The sequence below is a fragment of the Strigops habroptila genome, chromosome 2, assembly GCF_004027225.2.
Source record: "Strigops habroptila isolate Jane chromosome 2, bStrHab1.2.pri, whole genome shotgun sequence".
NCBI classification, from domain to species: domain Eukaryota; kingdom Metazoa; phylum Chordata; class Aves; order Psittaciformes; family Psittacidae; genus Strigops; species Strigops habroptila.
This window is the reverse complement of record NC_044278.2, coordinates 86948061-86956802: the sequence shown is the minus strand read 5'-3', so window position 1 is coordinate 86956802 and position 8742 is coordinate 86948061.

Sequence of the window (8742 nt, the reverse complement as noted above, 5' to 3'; positions counted from 1 at the left end):
GATCCGTATGCACTCAAGAGGGAAAAACATCAGCTCTTAAGATCGTAGTGTGATCTACCATAGATGTCCAGTGTATACTGTGATACTTTATAAACAGAAGGCTATTTAAATGCCATTGGGAAATGATAGCAGGCATCCCAGCTGTCTGCAAACAAAGCTGTCTCAAATCCGAGTACTGACAGAGTGATTTGTTTGTAATAAGGCAGAGCGACTGATATGCGTGTATTGCCCTTGCATTTGCTGGAATACATTGTACGGACTGCCTGCAGTTCTCAGCATTTCTTTGTATGTATTATGCCTTCCTGAATTTTCTTACCACTTGCACACAGAAATAAAGTGTCAAATGTATGTATGGCCAGTCTCTGTATTTGGATGAGCCCCTTCCCTTTTTACTCCTCTCTCCATCTCTGGGTTTCACTTCTCTCTCTCTGTGATGCTTACCTGTCCAAGAAGACAAAAAGGTCATGCAATGGTTGCACTTGTATCAGCCTTTTCTTTCTCCCAGAAACTTTGTTTTTTTCTCCTAAGAAACCTGAGGAGACACTTGCCTCCAAGAAAAGGTGTTGACAGGGAAAGAAGAGTATGTTACTTCTAATCTGAGAAACAAAAGCACTACTTTTGCCCAGAAGGCCACTGGTCAGTATTTCTGTTATCCTGCTGTGCTTTCATTCCATCCTTCTTCACATTCAGTACCAAAGCCCCAAACCTCTTGGTCGAAATCTCTTGTACTTTAAAGGTACCAGTTTGTCTTCAGCGCCTGTGCAGAGAGAATTTGCATGGCTCTGTATTCAGGCTAGATTTCAAATGGTTAGAGATAAGTGATAGGAAACCATATTCTTGGCCCTTCTCCTACCAGATCACGCAAATGAATACTACCGCACAAGTGTGTTTATGGGAGCCATTTTGATGACGTTTTCAATACGTGTTCTAAAAGGTGAGTTTGGATTTTTTAAGTTGAAGCAAAACCAAAGGCTTTATGCGGTAGCCTACCCCTTGGGCATCCTCTGTTGTGATCTGAGATTCTCTAGCTATATCCTGTGGCTGCCCCCTCCAGCTGTCCCCTCCGAAGGGCAAGTCTGTCCATAGGTTCTATGTCATACCTGCTAGGCTCTAGGTGCTAGTTTCATTATGGCATCTTAAATGGCATTAAGTTGCCTGTGTCTAGGAAATGAACCCAGAAACTACAGTAGTTTTTCATATTCTCCTTCAGTCTCATAAATCTCACATTTTCACTACACACTGAAATGTTACTACCTCCCCTCTTCTGTTCAGTCTGTCAGGGCATAATTAGCCAGGTGCAAAGAGACCCTGCTAGAAGAACATACAGAGCTTAAGAATATAAAGCAATTATTAGCTGTCTACCATGCACAAAAGATAGCTAGGATGTAACAGACTATTAGGCTGAGAATTCGTGTACTTGCCTCTCTTGATAAGGTACCCAAAGACCATTTCTTAGGCAGGCAAGCATCAGGCAGGAGGGAAGTCCCCACAGCTTCCTGAAATGATTCCTCATTACTGTTTAGTTGCCATCCTCTCCTACAGAGGTATGGGTAGTGACACTAATGACTTGGGCCTAGAAATGCAGGAAACATCCAGCTAGACCTCACCTATCACCCGTTCTGTTTTAGTTTACTTTTAGGATTATATAATTTTCCACATAGGTGCTTCTCTGTTTTGAATCCTTGAGCTAATGACAATCCCTCTCTCAACATTCCTACTCCTATCTATAATTTGAGGTTTTTTTATACTTCTGTACTCTTTCTCACAGCTTTCTCTCAGAAGTTGGAGCAAATGTTGTCCTGCTGAGCTATGTCCAAACTGGTCCTTAGACCCTTGGCACTCAGGCCATTGAGTCTCAGAGGCAGGGGGTTTACAGTAGGGCTTGTAGAGAAAGAGTTACTGTGATGGCCAGGAAACAGAAAACATCTATCCCAGTGTATGTACCTAGACATGCATGCTTATATTTATTTAAAGTAGACACTATGGTATATCCTCAGGGAAAGACGAAACTTACTCTGACCCAGCTACACAAGTTTTCTTTTTTCTTGTGCAAATGGCAAGTGGTGGTAGTACCAAGCTTGACCTTAGGAAGACTTCAGTGCTGCAGGTGTATGCAAGGTTTTATCACAATAACTCTGCTAGATTGTGTACCACTGTTCTGAGAGAGACTGCCTTCAGCATAGCTGATTCAAGGGAAGCCTACTGTGAAGGAAATGCTCTGTAAAAATTTAGCAGATCAGCATCCTAATTTTTCACTCATATCAACTGCATTCCTACTGTTGGCACATACCTGAGACTTGGAAAAAAGTCATAACTGAACAGCAGGCACCCAACTTAGATACCAGAGTATGACAGGATCCTCTAGAGCACGATTCAGAACATCTGCCTAAATTAGCAATCATTAAATATAAATGCTGCTTTTTAATATTTTTTCCACTTTGTATGGAATTTCTAATAATTGTAAAGCTGCATACTATATTTCACCTGCAGATGATCATATTCACATTCAAATTTGACCATCTCTTTTTCTATTACCCTTAGTCTGAGATTTAACAACTGCAGTAAGCATTTTTAGTTAAGTTTTTTTGATAGGAAGGGAAGAAGACCAAAAGGGAAGAGGATTTTGTAGACATCAGTGGAGTTATGTAGGTTCTATAGGTAAGTGTGACGTAGTATATTCATCCACCTGAAGATATAACTCTTCTCCATTTTCTCTTGTGTCAGTTGAGTTACCCCCTTTTCTTTAACAGTAGAAAAGACAAGTGAATCTAATATTGTGTTAATAATTTTGGCACTGCTTTTCTTCACAATCACTATAGCCATGTATGATAAAATAATGAACAGAAACAGCCAATTTTAAAATCTAAAGTTTACTGATTCATGAAATCCCAGATACAGTAGTATATAGAAATGTATCTAGAACATTGTGTAAGCTTCTGCTTCAGTGCTATTGTAAAAGCATTTTTCACTGTTTTTTGTGCTTCTATTCATGTTATCTTAAAAAATCTACCAACCACAGAAATCAGGACAGTCCCCAAGGTCTTAAATATATTTTCTGATCCTTTTTGGAGCCTCCCAAAACTCTCAGAACATAAAGTAAAAACAACAGTCAGGATATTCTTCTCTAGGTTCACTCAAATATTATTTTATGAGCTTCTGTGAATCAAACAGGTGAATTTCTTTCAACTTTTTTCATTTCCCCAGCTGACAGTCTTGCACATTAGCTCAGCAAATGTCAAGTTAGAGGCATGGTCTTTGACAGATTTTGCAGTTGATTAATATCAAGATGTAGTATCACAAGATATAGCCTAGCTGAAAGACATATATAATAACATCTAGTCACTTCACAGTACTTTTGGAAATCTAAATAAAAAGCTTTGTCTTCTATTATATTAATTTACAACAGTTAAGTAAAGCAATGTCTCCTTTCATTATCTGAAGGATAGAGTTTTGAAAGATGGTGTGAATTTAATTGTAAATTGTTTCACCTTTGTCTCTTGAAACAATATTTTTTATTTGTTTAGAAAGATTTTTTTTCCTGGAAGATTTGAAGTGTTATTCTTTGAGTTCTACACTTGTTCCTTGCAAATAACATAAGCGATACTGAAGCAAGGTATGTCTGCTATAAATGGAAAAAGTATATGTACTTCTGAATCTAAATGAAACTATTCATTGTTTTCCAGTGTAAACTTTCTCGTGTAAGAACTAAAAATCTTTATTATGCTCCTGGTAGATTTTATATGTGAAACTCCTTTCTGTTTGACAAATCTAAATTTCTGGCAATCATGTGTCATTAAGGGTCTACAGTGTATACATGGTAATATTCCTCCATCCGTACTAATACTTCTTCCAGTGCTGGTTCAGCTGGCAGCTTTAGTGAACACTGGTATTGTTTGAATAAGCATTTTAAACACTATATTGAAAATTTCTGCTTGAAGCATGGCAATATTTTGTATTACTAAGAAATTTCCCAAGAGGACTTATGTTCTAAGAATGAAAATCCATCTTCACTTCCCTCAGCTTCCAGAAGATTAAGGAAAGGGGAAAATGGGATTCACACACAGCTTAATTCAAGTGCTGGCAACAGAATTTTAGTACAGATTTTTTTTTTTTTGGTACTACAGTTCATATTGGTGCTATTCATATTGTACATTTATGTAATTATAATGATATATATAGTACATATTTTGATGCTGCAGTACTTTTGAAACCTGTATTTTCATATACTTGCCCAAGGAATTTAAACCTCCTTTTCACATTGCTACTGATTTTTATTCTAATTTTATCACATGTTCACTAACCTGCTCTACTCTATTTTTATTGTGCACATGTTCCCCTGTGTGATCCCTTCCCACTGATACCACCCCTATAAGGCATAAATAGCATCACACACACCACCACAGAAGGCAATGGAGATAGCAGTCATTTTTTTTAGCAGTTCATCAAAAATCTCCAATTTCTAGTATTCTAATATGTCTTCAAGTTGTTGGGGTTTTTTAAAATGTTATTCATGTGCTTTTCATTTTTAATTCCTGATGTTATCTGATTTCAGTGGACAATGAAAAAGAAATTTCTTTTGAAAATAGAACAAGTGAATCTCAAGTAGCAGGACAAATGGTCCATAAGTGTTAACTTGCAAAAAGTGGCACAAGGTGTAAAAATATGGTAGGTATCTTTCAAAATCAGAACATTATTTCTGAATTTTTATAATAATTTTGTGATTTTCAGTATATGAACACTGTCTAGAAGATCAAATACCAACTTTAGACTTCTTTTAATTTACTCATAAAGTCCTTTTTTTGAAAAATATGCAAAGATTATAGTATCTTAGGTAGTCAAAAAGCAATTTTACAAAATAAGTCTTGCAAATACATATAATTCAAAAAAACAGTTGAGAACTTTCACGACTAAGAAACTCTGCCATTGATTCATAATTACAGGCTTTCACAGAACTTAGTATGACATTAATTTCAGTTTCATCCCAGCCTTGTTGTTACTTCAACACATTCAAGTGGAATGTTTGCTACATCTCTTAATATACAGATATCGCTAGTACACATGTGCAATCAGTTAGCAAACTTGCTGTCTGTGCAAAATAATCATGTTCTGTATTCATTGCATGTGTATTTATAACCAAAAACTGAAACTGCAAAAAAGGATTTCACACTGCTGCAAACGGGCATCATGAATTATTTACAGTAAATCAAATTTTATATCCCTCCTCAATCTTTCATAAACTGTGTCTTCCTATTTATTTTGTATTTTATCCAGAGACTTAAAGTCAGGGAAATCTCTTAAAATCCTGAAAGATTTGTAAGAGTACATGAAGAAACAGTTCTTACAGTAGCTTTTACATTTGATGTAGCTGTAAGACTACTGATGTCCTATAAGCATATAATATTTAAGAGGAAAGGAGCTAGATTTTCTAAAATGTTCAACATCCTGACCCTCTTTTTATTGTGAATTAAGGCTACTGGAAGTTGTTAGGAAGTGTTAAAAACTTTTCTCAAACTCGTTCATTGACTTGGACTTACCACCCTCACTCTTTCTGTATGCACAGAGCCAAATATACAGTAACAGTTGAAATGTATGAGAGTCAAAATGTACGTCATAGTTGAGGAATTAGAATGTTTCCTCTAAAGTGCTTCTGGACACTTGAAAACAGAAAAGTTCAGAGAGGTAATAAAAAAAACCCAATTAAAATCCTGAACATCGTCTTTACAATGAAGCACCCAGAGAGCTTTGTTTATGGAGATAACATAAGAGAACACTAACATGTGGCTTTATTGTAGCTGTAGATGCATTTGGATGACACTCTTAGTCATATGGTTTAGTGTTAGAGGCAGGAAGTTGGGCTTAATAATACTTGTGGGTGCCTTCCAACTTGAGATATTCTGTGATTCGAAATTATGATGTCTAAGATAGAAATATCATCAACGCCCCCTCCCCAACTTACCCCCTCCCCATGCATTTACGTTATGTTGTGGTTTAAGCCCAGCTGGTAACTCAGAACCACGCAGCTGCTTGCTCACTCCCCTCCTTCTTCACCCCCACTCCTGGAGGGATGGGGAGGAGTATCGAAAGAATGTAAACCCCATGGGTTGAGATAAGAACAGTCCAGTAACTAAGGTATAATACAAAACTACTACTACTACCACCAGTAATAATGATGATAAGGGAAGTAACAAGGGGAGAGAATATAAAACTAAAAAGGGAAAGGAAAAAACCCAAAAATAAATACAAGTGATGCACAATACAATTGTTCACCACCTGCCAACCAGCACTTAGCCCGACCCGAGCAGCGATCTGGACCTTCTGGGTAACTCCTCCCAGTCTGTATACTGGGCATGATGTGCTGTTGTATGGAATACCCCTTTGGCTGGTTTGGGTCAGGTGTCCTGTCTCGGCTTCCTCCTGGCTTCTTGTGCCCCTCCTCACCGGCAGAGCATGAGAGACTGAAAAGTCCTTGATTGGGGTAAGCGCTACTTAGCAACAACTAAAACATAGGTGTGTTATCAGCGTTGTTCTCAGACTAAAGCCAAAAACACAGCACTGCACCAGCTGCTAAGGAGGAGAAAAATAACTGTTAAAGCTGAACCCAGGACACACTATCATCAGAAAAAGGGAATATAAAGAAGCCATAGGAAACAGGGGCCTTAGACCCAAGTCTTTTACTGAGACAAAAACGTGAGGAAGCAATCATTTCCTTCTGTGTCTGACTGAGAGCTGTAAGACACTGTTTTCACAAAGTACCCCTCATACGTTTTCATCTTCATATCCCTCCAGGTTCTTCCTTGCTCAGAGCCAATTAAGCTTCCCACTTAACAACGCACATTGTGGAGTTATTGTATCTGTAATCTCCATGGTTTTCTGAAGTGAGTTTAATGCCAAGAATTACAGGGTAATAGTGATGTTGCCTTCCACCACACTTAAAGCCTAAATTATGTGTTTTATTTGTTTAATTCTGTTTTCCAAGTACATATAAGCATACTTCTTTGGGAAATATAAAACAATATAAGAATTAAAAAAAAAATAAAAATTTGATCATATTGTTTTTATTATCTCTTATTTGCAATTGAAATGCCTTTTTTAATAAGAAAGCACTCATATAATATGTCAATCACTGGGACCTATAACGTCTTGATACCTCTTAAATAACACATGAAGAAATGCGTTACATATGACACACATGGCAAGGCATTCAACAAAGCAAAACGCTTGTACGTAAAGCTAGTAAGAAATTGTGTAGTAATGAAACAGATTATAGCTGTATTCACACTTTCAGTGTTATTTATGAAACAGTCAATCTCATGCAGTGTTCTATGAATGCATGAGTTTCAGTTTTTGACAGATGTCTAATTTTACTTTTTTAAATGCGAAACTTTTTTTTTCTCATTTTTGAACAGCATTTGAAAATTATGATAGTCCCATATACTGTTACATATAAGACACATATATATATACATGTATCATATGTAACATAGAAGATTGTGAAATAATACAGGACAAATTCTAAAATATTTTGCAAAAATATTGCTGACTTATAAATATTGGATGGTATGTCCTGATACAGAAACATTTTCTCTTCTGATAATATAAATATTACGTTAATCATGCTTTCATAGAAACGAATGGTTACTTTTTCACTGATCACAGCAAAAGAAATACTGGGCCTTTATCCATAAATTGTTGGAAATTATTGAAATGCTTATTAGCTGAAATATCACCTAGGAACATAATGTACATTTTTTAAAATCAACAACTTTATGCTTTTCATCATCCCTGAAATATGCAGGAGAAAGATGAATTCCATGAGAAATTGAAATATATGTGACACTGACAATGTGTTTCTATTCCCTCACAGATGAGGCATTTTGGGGTCACACAAAATCCAAAAAGCATCAACTGATGCTTAAACATCTGAGTATTATTATAGGCTAAAGCCACTAGAACTAAAGAGATTTTAAAATAAGATTTATAATTAAAAATGGAACTTTGGCCTTGTTTTTGCAATAATATTGAATAAATTAATGAATTATATAAATTGTAAAAGCATTAATTGATTAATTGGCACTAATATGTGATACAAATTTTAAAGATACACAGCAGTGTTGTTCTTAGATATTGACTAAAATATTATGTTGCAATTCTGTTGCAATTAGCTTTAAAAAATAAATTGGCAACATTAAGAATAGACACATGTACTATTATGGCTCAGAACTACACCTCCAGTGAAAGACTGCTATTTAGAATTAGTAAAAGTCGTCGTGGAAGAAGAAATTAGCATTAAAACACTGTAATATGCTATGTGGGAAATAAAGTTAATCTGAACAGACACAGCTAAGTAGTGCAACTGCAATGGACATATAAACACATATACATGTGTGTTGGTTAAGTATTGCTCATTTGTTAGAGTGTTTAAGGCATATTAGAAAACTCCCCAGAGTGAACTACCACGCTGGCTACAGATTCCAAATTCTAGCATTTAATATTGCAAATTAACCTTTTTTTTTCTAATTTCTTTTCTTCCCCTGGAACTCCATCAAAAAGATGCCAAGAGTTTTATTTACAACTCAGAAGTTGAAGGAAATCTTCACTTGCCAGGAGGCATCAAACATAATTCATGGGATGGAAATCCTCAACATTTGAAAGATAACACTAACAAAATTTCATCAGTTTATGGATCTTTTTTTCAAGTTTTCTTTCAAATTTTATAGCGTAACATGCTACAGTAGGGTCAAA